This window comes from Ipomoea nil, unplaced genomic scaffold (genome assembly GCF_001879475.1).
Source record: "Ipomoea nil cultivar Tokyo-kokei standard unplaced genomic scaffold, Asagao_1.1 scaffold1317, whole genome shotgun sequence".
Taxonomy (NCBI): Eukaryota; Viridiplantae; Streptophyta; class Magnoliopsida; order Solanales; family Convolvulaceae; genus Ipomoea; species Ipomoea nil.
In genome coordinates, this window is record NW_017617745.1 from 2923996 (window position 1) to 2936637 (window position 12642).

The 12642-nt window shown below is 33.4% G+C and overlaps 3 non-coding genes across 3 annotated transcripts; all 3 read left to right on the forward strand.

The window, feature by feature from the left end:
* Positions 1-2431: 2431 nt before the first annotated feature.
* Positions 2432-2504, forward strand: TRNAA-UGC. The gene has a single exon. It is a non-coding gene; the product is annotated as a tRNA-Ala (tRNA).
* A 2125-nt stretch (positions 2505-4629) lies between these two features.
* Positions 4630-4702, forward strand: TRNAA-AGC. The gene has a single exon. It is a non-coding gene; the product is annotated as a tRNA-Ala (tRNA).
* A 6342-nt stretch (positions 4703-11044) lies between these two features.
* On the forward strand, positions 11045-11117 carry TRNAA-CGC. Its single transcript has one exon. It is a non-coding gene; the product is annotated as a tRNA-Ala (tRNA).
* The last annotated feature ends 1525 nt before the right edge of the window (positions 11118-12642 follow it).

Sequence of the window (12642 nt, forward strand, 5' to 3'; positions counted from 1 at the left end):
ACCACGACCTCTTCCACTAGAACCTCCTCTTCCTCTTCCACGACCTCTACCAGATCCTCCACCTCTTTGATTAGTGCCAGTTACATTAAGGGTGACTTGACTCTTCAAAGCTTCTTCTGCTAGTGGTTCCGATTTTGACGCAATCCTGTCAACATGACTTTCTACCATACCTTTCAGCTCTGCAATTGTTAAGAGCTCAGTTTTGTGTGACTCTGTTATTGAAGCCACCACATGGTCATACTTCATCGGCATAGTTCGAAGAACTTTTTCAACCACTGCACCATCTTCAATCGTATCTCCATATAGCCTCATCTTATTCACCATATCAATAAGACGAGTGAAATACGCATCTACTGTTTCTGTAGAGGTCATCTCACAATTATCGTACAACCTTCTCAACGACTGCAACTTAGACTTCTGCGCCCGATCGACTCCTTTGTGTGACACCTTTAAGATGTCCCAAGCTTGTTTTGCTGTTTGAGCACGAGCTAATTGCCCAAAAATGGAATAATGAACACCTTGGTGAATCTGACCCAAGGCCAATTTATCTCGCCGTATAGCGCCTGCATCAGCTCCTTCGGGTAGACCGGGATCAACAAAGCTCCAAAGATTTTGAGCTTGCAAATGTGTGGACATCATAATTTGCCAATAATTGTAATCGAGTTTCCCGTCCAATTTGGGACCCGACCATACAATATTGAAATTTGTGGCCATAATTCACCTTGAAAAATACCTCGGGGTTGAAAGGTTGACTGGCTTTGATACCAAATGTTAGATATATTAAATATAATATATTTAATATAATGTATATTAAATATAATATAATATATCTATAATATATATTAAATATAATATATCAATATATTATATTTATATATTGAGAGAGAAGAGAGAGGAATGAATAATGTTATTTGAAGGGATGATTAACAAATGAATACAAACCACATATTTATACTAAATGAAAGCTACTAATCAGGAAGCTAATGCTCCATGTACTAATGCTATAATTTAGGCCACTCTTCACATACAATGCATGACCCACACCCATTACTTTCATTATTTCCAACAAATTAACTAATTATTAATTACTTGCTTGGTTTAATAATTATAATAATAATATTATTATAACATTTTTTAAATTTTGAAATGCTTTTTGCTTCATAGATTAGGGATATTTTAAAAACCATTTTTCATTATGGGGATGTAGCTCATATGGTAGAGCGCTCGCTTTGCATGTGAGAGGTACGGGGATTGATACCCCGCATCTCCAATTGCCTATATAATTTGAAAGTTTTACATGAGTGCAAATTTGTTTCAAAAATATGGTAGGGTTGCTTATGTAATTTGAAAGCTTTAACATGAGCGCAAATTTGTTACAAAAACATCTCAAATTCCGATGTGACTTGCGAGCTTTATACACGGTTCAAAAATGCCGAGTGTGAAATCAAATCGTATAATTTCGTGAATTATAAATGCTTTTTGTTTTCTAAACTATAGACATTTAATAATGTATTTACCACTACGGGCATATAGCTCAGATGGTAGAGCTCTCGCTTAGCATGTGAGAGTTACGGGGACTTCCATGCATTTCCAATTGTTTATATAATTTGCAAGCTTTACACTAGTGCAAATTTGTTTCAAAAATGTCGAGTGTTTAATCAAATTGTATAATATTTGAATTTTCAAATGCTTTTAGCTTTCTAGATTAGAGATATTAAAAAAAAAAAACATTATTAAATATGGGGATGTAGCTCATATGGTAGAGCGCTCGCTTCGCATGCGAGTGGTACGGGTATCGATAACCCGCATATCCAACTCCTATGTACACTGCAAATTTGTTACGGAATGTCGAGTTCTGAATAAAATCCTATACTATTTTAATTTTCAAAGTTGAGTGTTGAATCAAATCGTAAAATATTATTGTTTTTAAATGCTTTTAGTTTTCTGAATTATAGATATTTAATGAAACAATTTAAATTATAGGGATGTAGCTCAGATGGTAGAGCGCTCGCTTAGCAAGCGAGAGGTACGGGTATCGATACCCCGCATCTCCAATTGTCTAAAATGTAATTTCAAAGCTTTAACATGAGTGCAAATTTGTTACAAAAATGTTGAGCATTGAATCAAATTCAATGTAAACTGCAAGATTAATTCTTGAATGACAAATGCTTTTTGTTTTCTAAACTATAGATATTTAATAAAGTATTTACCATTACGGGGATGTAGCTCAGATGGTAGAGCGCTCGCTTAGCCTGTGAGAATTACGGGGACTTCCTTGCATTTCCAATTGTCTATGTTATTTGAAAGTTTTACACTAGTGCAAATTTGTTTCAAAAATGCCGAGTGTAGTATCAAATTGTATAATTTTTTAAATTTTGAAATGCTTTTCTCTTTAAAGATTAGGGATATTTAAAAAACCATTTTTTGTTATGGGGATGTAGCTCATATGGTAGAGCGCTCGCTTTGCATGTGAGAGGTACGGGGATCGATACCCCGCATCTCCAATTCCCTATATAATTTGAAAGCTTTACATGAGTGCAAATTTGTTTCAAAAATATGGTAGGGATGCCTATGTAATTTGAAAGCTTTAACATGAGTGCAAATTTGTTACAAAAACATCTCAAATTCCGATGTGACTTGCGAGCTTTATACACGGTTCAAAAATGCCGAGTGTGAAATCAAATCGTATAATTTCGTGAATTATAAATGCTTTTTGTTTTCTAAACTATAGACATTTAATAATGTATTTACCACTACGGGCATATAGCTCAGATGGTAGAGCTCTCGCTTAGCATGTGAGAGTTACGGGGACTTCCATGCATTTCCAATTGTATATATAATTTGCAAGCTTTACACTAGTGCAAATTTGTTTCAAAAATGTCGAGTGTTTAATCAAATTGTATAATATTTGAATTTTCAAATGCTTTTAGCATTCTAGATTAGAGATATTTAAAAAAAAACATTATTAAATATGGGGATGTAGCTCATATGGTAGAGCGCTCGCTTCGCATGCGAGTGGTACGGGTATCGATAACCCGCATCTCCAACTCCTATTTACATTGCAAATTTGTTACGGAATGTCGAGTTCTGAATAAAATCCTATACTATTTTAATTTTCAAAGTTGAGTGTTGAATCAAATCGTAAAATATTATTGTTTTTAAATGCTTTTAGTTTTCTGAATTACAGATATTTAATGAAACAATTAAAATTACAGGGATGTAGCTCAGATGGTAGAGCGCTCGCTTAGCAAGCGAGAGGTACGGGTATTGATACCCCGCATCTCCAATTGTCTAAAATGTAATTTCTCAAAGCTTTAACATGAGTGCAAATTTGTTACAAAAATGTTGAGCATTGAATCAAATTCAATGTAAACTGCAAGATTAATTCTGGAATGATAAATGCTTTTTGTTTTCTAAACTATAGATATTTAATAAAGTATTTACCATTACGGGGATGTAGCTCAGATGGTAGAGCGCTCGCTTAGCCTGTGAGAATTACGGGGACTTCCTTGCATTTCCAATTGTCTATGTTATTTGCAAGTTTTACACTAGTGCAAATTTGTTTCAAAAATGCCGAGTGTAGTATCAAATTGTATAATTTTTTAAATTTTGAAATGCTTTTCTCTTTATAGATTAGGGATATTTAAAAAACCATTTTTTGTTATGGGGATGTAGCTCATATGGTAGAGCGCTCGCTTTGCATGTGAGAGGTATGGGGATTGATACCCCGCATCTCCAATTCCCTATATAATTTGAAAGCTTTACATGAGTGCAAATTTGTTTCAAAAATATGGTAGGGATGCCTATGTAATTTGAAAGCTTTAACATGAGTGCAAATTTGTTACAAAAACATCTCAAATTCCGATGTGACTTGCAAGCTTTATACACGGTTCAAAAATGCCGAGTGTGAAATCAAATCGTATAATTTCGTGAATTATAAATGCTTTTTGTTTTCTAAACTATAGACATTTAATAATGTATTTATCACTACGGGCATGTAGCTCAGATGGTAGAGCTCTCGCTTAGCATTTGAGAGTTACGGGGACTTCCATGCATTTCCAATTGTTTATATTATTTGCAAGCTTTAAACTAGTGAAAATTTGTTTCAAAAATGTCGAGTGTTTAATCAAATTGATAATATTTTAATTTTCAAATGCTTTTTGCTTTCAAGATTTGAGATATTTAAAAAAAAAACATTATTAATTATGGGGATGTAGCTCATATGATAGAGCGCTCGCTTCGCATGCGAGAGGTACGGGGATCGATACCCTGCATCTCCAATTGCCTATATAATTTGAAAGCTTTACATGAGTGCAAATTTGTTTCAAAAATATCGGGTGTTGCCTATGTAATTTGAAAGCTTTAACATGAGTGCAAATTTGTTACAAAAACATCTCAAATTCTGATGTGACCTTGCAAGCTTTATTCCGAGAGGTACGGGTATCGATAACCCGCATCTCCAACACTTATGTACGTTGCAAATTTGTTACGGAATGTCGAATTCTGAATAAAATCGTATACTACTTTAATTTTCAAAGTTGAGTGCCGAAACAAATCATAAAATATTATTATTTTTAAATGCTTTTACTTTTCTGAATTATAGATATTTAATGATATAGTTTAAATTATGGGGATGTAGCTCAGATGGTAGAGCGCTCGCTTAGCATGCAAGAGGTACGGGGATCGATACCTCGCATCTCCAATTGTCTAAAATGTATTTTCAAAGCTTTACATGAGTGCAAATTTGTTTCAAAAATATGGTAGGGTTGCCTATGTAATTTGAAAGCTTTAACATGAGTGCAAATTTGTTACAAAAACATCTCAAATTCCGATGTGACCTGCAAGCTTTATACACGGTTCAAAAATGTCGAGTGTGAAATCAAATCGTATAATTTCGTGAATTATAAATGCGTTTTGTTTTCTAAACTATAGACATTTAATAATGTATTTACCACTACGGGCATGTAGCTCAGATGGTAGAGCTCTCGCTTTGCATGTGAGAGTTACGGGGACTTCCATGCATTTCTAATTGTTTATATTATTTGCAAGCTTTAAACTAGTGCAAATTTGTTTCAAAAATGTCGAGTGTTTAATCAAATTGTATAATATTTTAATTTTCAAATGCTTTTTGCTTTCTAGATTAGAGATATTCAAAAAAGAAATCATTATTAATTATGGGGATGTAGCTCATATGGTAGAGCGCTCGCTTCGCATGCGAGAGGTACGGCGATCGATACCCTGCATCTCCAATTGCCTATTTAATTAGAAAGATTTACATGAGTACAAATTTGTTTCAAAAATACGGAGTGTTGCCTATGTAATTTGAAAGCTTTTACATGAGTGCAAATTTGTTACAAAAACATCTCAAATTCCGATGTGACCTGCAAGCTTTATACACGGTTCAAAAATGTCGAGTGTGAAATCAAATCGTATAATTTCGTGAATTATAAATGCTCTTTGTTTTATAAACTATAGACATTTAATAATGTATTTACCACTACGGGCATGTAGCTCAGATGGTAGAGCTCTCGCTTAGCATGTGAGAGTTACGGGGACATCCATGCATTTCCAATTGTTTATATTATTTGCAAGCTTTAAACTAGTGCAAATTTGTTTCAATAATGTCGAGTGTTTAATCAAATTGTATAATATTTTAATTTTCAAATGCTTTTTGCTTTCAAGATAAGAGATATTTTAAAAAAAAACATTATTAATTATGGGGATGTAGCTCATATGGTAGAGCGCTCGCTTCGTTTGCGAGTGGTACGGGTATCGATAACCCGCATCTCCAACTCCTATGTACGTTGCAAATTTGTTACGGAATGTCGAGTTCTGAATAAAATCCTATACTATTTTAATTTTCAAACTTGAGTGTTGAATCAAATAGTAAAATATATAGTTTTCTGAATTATAGATATTTAATGAAACAATTTAAATTATGGGGATGTAGCTCAGATGGTAGAGCGGTCGCTTAGCATGCGAGAGGTACAGGTATTGATACCCCGCATCTCCAATTGTCTAAAATGTAATTTCAAAGCTTTAACATGAGTGCAAATTTGTTACAAAAATGTTGAGCATTGAATCGAATTCAATGTAAACTGCAAGATTAATTCTTGAATGACAAATGCTTTTTGTTTTCTAAACTATAGATATTTAATAAAGTATTTACGATTACGGGGATGTAGCTCAGATGTTAGAGCGCTCGCTTAGCATGTGAGAATTACGGGGACTTCCTTGCATTTCCAATTGTCTATGTTATTTGCAAGTTTTACACTAGTGCAAATTTGTTTCAAAAATGCCGAGTGTAATATCAAATTGTATAATTTTTTAAATTTTGAAATGCTTTTTGCTTTATAGATTAGGGATATTTAAAAAACCATTTTTCATTATGGGGATGTAGCTCATATGGTAGAGCGCTCGCTTTGCATGTGAGAGGAACGGGAATCGATACCCTGCATCTCCAATTGCCTATATAATTTGAAAGCTTTACATGAGTGCAAATTTGTTACAAAAACATCTCATATACTGATGTGACCTGCAAGCTTTATACAAGGTTCAAAAATGTCGAGTGTGAAATGAAATCGTATAATTTCGTGAATTATAAATGCTTTTCGTTTTCTAAACTATAGACATTTAATAATGTATTTACCACTACGGGCATGTAGCTCAGATGGTAGAGCTCTTGCTTAGCATGTGAGAGTTACGGGGACTTCCATGCATTTCCAATTGTTTATATTATTTGCAAGCTTTAAACTAGTGCAAATTTGTTTCAAAAATGTCGAGTGTTTAATCAAATTGTATAATATTTTAATTTTCAAATGCTTTTTGCTTTCAAGATTAGAGATATTTAAAAAAAACATTATTAATAATGGGGATTTAGCTCATATGGTAGAGCGCTCGCTTCGCATGGGAGAGGTACGGGGATCGATACCCTGCATCTCCAATTGCTTATTTAATTTGAAACCTTTACATGAGTGCAAATTTGTTTCAAAAATATCCAGTGTTGCCTATGTAATTTGAAAGCTTTAACATGAGTGCAAATTTGTTACAAAAACATCTCAAATTCCTATATGACCTGCAAGCTTTATTCCGAGAGGTACGGGTATCGATAACCCGCATCTCCAACATCTAGTTACGTTGCAAATTTGTTACGGAATGTCGAATTCTGAATAAAATTCTATACTTCTTTAATTTTCAAAGTTGAGTGCCGAATCAAATCATAAAATATTATTATTTTTAAATGCTTTTACTTATCTGAATTATAGATATTTAATGATATAATTTAAATTATGGGGATGTAGCTCAGATGGTAGAGCGCTCGCTTAGCATGCGAAAGTTACGAGGATCGATACCTCGCATCTCCAATTGTCTAAAATGTATTTTCAAAGCTTTACATGAGTGCAAATTTGTTTCAAAAATATGGTAGGGTTGCCTATGTAATTTACACGGTTCAAAAATGTCGAGTGTGAAATCAAATCGTATAATTTCGTGAATTATAAATGCTTTTTGTTTTCTAAACTATAGACATTTAATAATGTATTTACCACTACGGGCATATAGCTCAGATGGTAGTGCTCTCGCTTAACATGTGAGAGTTACGGGGACTTCCATGCATTTCCAATTGTTTATATAATTTGCAAGCTTTACACTAGTGCAAATTTGTTTCAAAAATGTCGAGTGTTTAATCAAATTGTATAATATTTTAATTTTCAATTGCTTTTAGCTTTCTAGATTAGAGATATTTAAAAAAAAAACATTATTAAATATGGGGATGTAGCTCATATGGTAGAGCGCTCGCTTCGCATGCGAGTGGTACGGGTATCGATAACCCGCATCTCCAACTCCTATGTACGTTGCAAATTTGTTACGGAATGTCGAGTTCTGAATAAAATCCTATACTATTTTAATTTTCAAAGTTGAGTGTTGAATCAAATCGTAAAATATTATTGTTTTTAAATGCTTTTAGTTTTCTGAATTATAGATATTTAATGAAAGAATTTACATTATGGGGATGTAGCTCAGATGGTAGAGCGCTCGCTTAGCAAGCGAGAGGTACGGGTATCCATACCCCGCATCTCCAATTGTCTAAAATGTAATTTCAAAGCTTTAACATGAGTGCAAATTTGTTACAAAAATGTTGAGCATTGAATCAAATTCAATGTAAACTGCAAGATTAATTCTTGAATGATAAATGCTTTTTGTTTTCTAAACTATATATATTTAATAAAGTATTTACCATTACGGGGATGTAGCTCAGATGGTAGAGCGCTCGCTTAGCCTGTGAGAATTACGGGGACTTCCTTGCATTTCCAATTGTCTATGTTATTTGCAAGTTTTACACTAGTGCAAATTTGTTTCAAAAATGCCGAGTGTAGTATCAAATTGTATAATTTTTTAAATGTTGAAATGCTTTTTGCTTTATAGATTAGGGATATTTAAAAAACCATTTTTCATTATGGGGATGTAGCTCATATGGTAGAGCGCTCGCTTTGCATGTGAGAGGTACGGGAATCGATGCCCTGCATCTCCAATTGCCTATATAATTTGAAAGCTTTACATGAGTGCAAATTTGATTCAAAAACATCCTGTGTTGCCTATGAAATTTGAAAGCTTTAACATGAGTGCAAATTTGTTACAAAAACATCTCAAATACCGATGTGACCTGCAAGCTTTATACACGGTTCAAAAATGTCGAGTGTGAAATCAAATCGTATAATTTCGTGAATTATAAATGCTTTTCGTTTTCTAAAATATAGACATTTAATAATGTATTTACCACTACGGGCATGTAGCTCAGATGGTAGAGCTCTCGCTTAGCATGTGAGAGTTACGGGGACTTCCATGCATTTCCAATTGTTTATATTATTTGCAAGCTTTAAACTAGTGCAAATTTGTTTCAAAAATGTCGAGTGTTTAATCAAATTGTATAATATTTTAATTTTCAAGTGCTTTTTGCTTTCAAGATTAGAGATATTTAAAAAAAAAACATTATTAATCATGGGGATGTAGCTCACATGGTAGAGCGCTCGCTTCGCATGCGAGAGGTACGGGGATCGTTACCCTGCATCTCCAATTGCCTATTTAATTTGAAAGCTTTACATGAGTGCAAATTTGTTTCAAAAATATCCAGTGTTGCCTATGTAATTTGAAAGCTTTAACATGAGTGCAAATTTGTTACAAAAACATCTCAAATTCCGATATGACCTGCAAGCTTTATTCCGAGAGGTACGGGTATCGATAACCCGCATCTCCAACACCAATAAAATTCTATACAATTTTAATTTTCAAAGTTGAGTGCCGAATCAAATCATAAAATATTTTTATTTTTAAATGCTTTTACTTATCTGAATTATAGATATTTAATGATATAATTTAAATTCTGGGGATGTAGCTCAGATGGTAGAGCGCTCGCTTAGCATGCGAGAGGTACGGGGGTGAAAATTTGTTTCAAAAATATGGTAGGGTTGCCTATGTAATTTGATAGCTTTAACATGAGTGCAAATTTGTTACAAAAACATCTCAAATTCCGATGTGACCTGCAAGCTTTATACACGGTTCAAAAATATCGAGTGTGAAATCAAATCGTATAGTTTCGTGAATTATAAATGCTTTTTGTTTTCTAAACTATAGACATTTAATAATGCATTTACCACTACGGGCATATAGCTCAGATGGTAGAGCTCTCGCTTAGCATGTGAGAGTTACGGGGACTTCCACGCATTTCCAATTGTTTATATAATTTGCAAGCTTTTCAATAGTGCAAATTTGTTTCAAAAATGTCGAGTGTTTAATCAAATCGTATAGTATTTTAATTTTCAAATGCTTTTAGCTTTCTAGATTAGAGATATTTCAAAAAAAACATTATTAATTATGGGGATGTAGCTCATATGGTAGAGCGCTCGCTTCGCATGCGAGTGGTACGGGCATCGATAACCCGCATCTCCAACTCCTATGGACGTTGCAAATTTGTTACGGAATGTCGAGTTCTGAATAAAATCCTATACTATTTTAATTTTCAAAGTTGAGTGTTGAATCAAATCGTAAAATATTATTGTTTTTAAATGCTTTTAGTTTTATGAATTATAGATATTTAATGAAAGAATTTAAATTATGGGGATGTAGCTCAGATGGTAGAGCGCTCGCTTAGCAAGCGAGAGATACGGGTATCGATATCCCGCATCTCCAATTGTCTAAAATGTAATTTCAAAGCTTTAACATGAGTGCAAATTTGTTACAAAAATGTTGAGCATTGAATCAAATTCAATGTAAACTGCAAGATTAATTCTTGAATGATAAATGCTTTTTGTTTTCTAAACTATATATATTTAATAAAGTATTTACCATTACGGGGATGTAGTTCAGATGGTAGAGCGCTCGCTTAGCCTGTGAGAATTACGGGGACTTCCTTGCATTTCCAATTGTCTATGTTATTTGCAAGTTTTACATTAGTGCAAATTTGTTTCAAAAATGCCGAGTGTAGTATCAAATTGTATAATTTTTTAAATTTTGAAATGCTTTTTGCTTTATAGATTAGGGATATTTAAAAAACCATTTTTCATTATGGGGATGTAGCTCATATGGTAGAGCGGTCGCTTTGCATGTGAGAGGTACGGGAATCGATACCCTGCATCTCCAATTGCCTATATAATTTGAAAGCTTTACATGAGTGCAAATTTGTTACAAAAACATCTCATATACCGATGTGACCTGCAAGCTTTATACACGGTTCAAAAATGTCGAGTGTGAAATCAAATCGTATAATTTCGTGAATTATAAATGCTTTTCGTTTTCTAAACTATAGACATTTAATAATGTATTTACCACTACAGGCATGTAGCTCAGATGGTAGAGCTCTTGCTTAGCATGTGAGAGTTACGGGGACTTCCATGCCTTTCCAATTGTTTATATTATTTGCAAGCTTTAAACTAGTGCAAATTTGTTTCAAAAATGTCGAGTGTTTAATCAAATTGTATAATATTTTAATTTTCAAATGCTTTTTGCTTTCAAGATTAGAGATATTTAAAAAAAAAACATTATTAATAATGGGGATGTAGCTCATATGGTAGAGCGCTCGCTTCGCATGCGAGAGGTACGGGGATCAATACCCTGCATCTCCAATTGCTTATTTAATTTGAAACCTTTACATGAGTGCAAATTTGTTTCAAAAATATCCAGTGTTGCCTATGTAATTTGAAAGCTTTAACATGAGTGCAAATTTGTTACAAAAACATCTCAAATTCCTATATGACCTGCAAGCTTTATTCCGAGAGGTACGGGTATCGATAACCCGCATCTCCAACATCTATGTACGTTGCAAATTTGTTACGGAATGTCGAATTCTGAATAAAATTCTATACTACTTTAATTTTCAAAGTTGAGTGCCGAATCAAATCATAAAATATTATTATTTTTAAATGCTTTTACTTATCTGAATTATAGATATTTAATGATATAATTTAAATTATGGGGATGTAGCTCAGATGGTAGAACTCTCGCTTAGCATGCGAGAGTTACGGGGATCGATACCACGCATCTCCAATTGTCTAAAATGTATTTTCAAAGCTTTACATGAGTGCAAATTTGTTTCAAAAATATGGTAGGGTTGCCTATGTAATTTACACGGTTCAAAAATGTCGAGTGTGAAATCAAATCGTATAATTTCTTGAATTATAAATGCTTTTTGTTTTCTAAACTATAGACATTTAATAATGTATTTACCACTACGGGCATATAGCTTAGATGGTAGAGCTCTCGCTTAGCATGTGAGAGTTACGGGGACTTCCATGCATTTCCAATTGTTTATATAATTTGCAAGCTTTACACTAGTGCAAATTTGTTTCAAAAATGTCGAGTGTTTAATCAAATTGTATAATATTTTAATTTTCAAATGCTTTTAGCTTTCTAGATTAGAGATATTTAAAAAAAAAACATTATTAATTATGGGGATGTAGCTCATATGGTAGAGCGCTCGCTTCGCATGCGAGTGGTACGGGCATCGATAACCCGCATCTCCAACTCCTATGGACGTTGCAAATTTGTTACGGAATGTCGAGTTCTGAATAAAATCCTATACTATTTTAATTTTCAAAGTTGAGTGTTGAATCAAATCGTAAAATATTATTGTATTTAAATGCTTTTAGTTTTATGAATTATAGATATTTAATGAAACAATTTAAATTATGGGGATGTACCTCAGATGGTAGAGCGCTCGCTTAGCATGCGAGAGGTACGGGTATCGATACCCCGCATCTCCAATTGTCTAAAATGTAATTTCAAAGCTTTAACATGAGTGCAAATTTGTTACAAAAATGTTGAGCATTGAATCGAATTCAATGTAAACTGCAAGATTAATTCTTGAATGATAAATGCTTTTTGTTTTCTAAACTATAGATATTTAATAAAGTATTTACGATTACGGGGATGTAGCTCAGATGGTAGAGCGCTCGCTTAGCCTGTGAGAATTACGGGGACTTCCTTGCATTTCCAATTGTCTATGTTATTTGCAAGTTTTACACTAGTGCAAATTTGTTTAAAAAATGCCGAGTGTAGTATCAAATTGTATCATTTTTTAAATTTTGAAATGCTTTTTGCTTTATAGATTAGGGATATTTAAAAAACCATTTTTCATTTTGGGGATGTAGT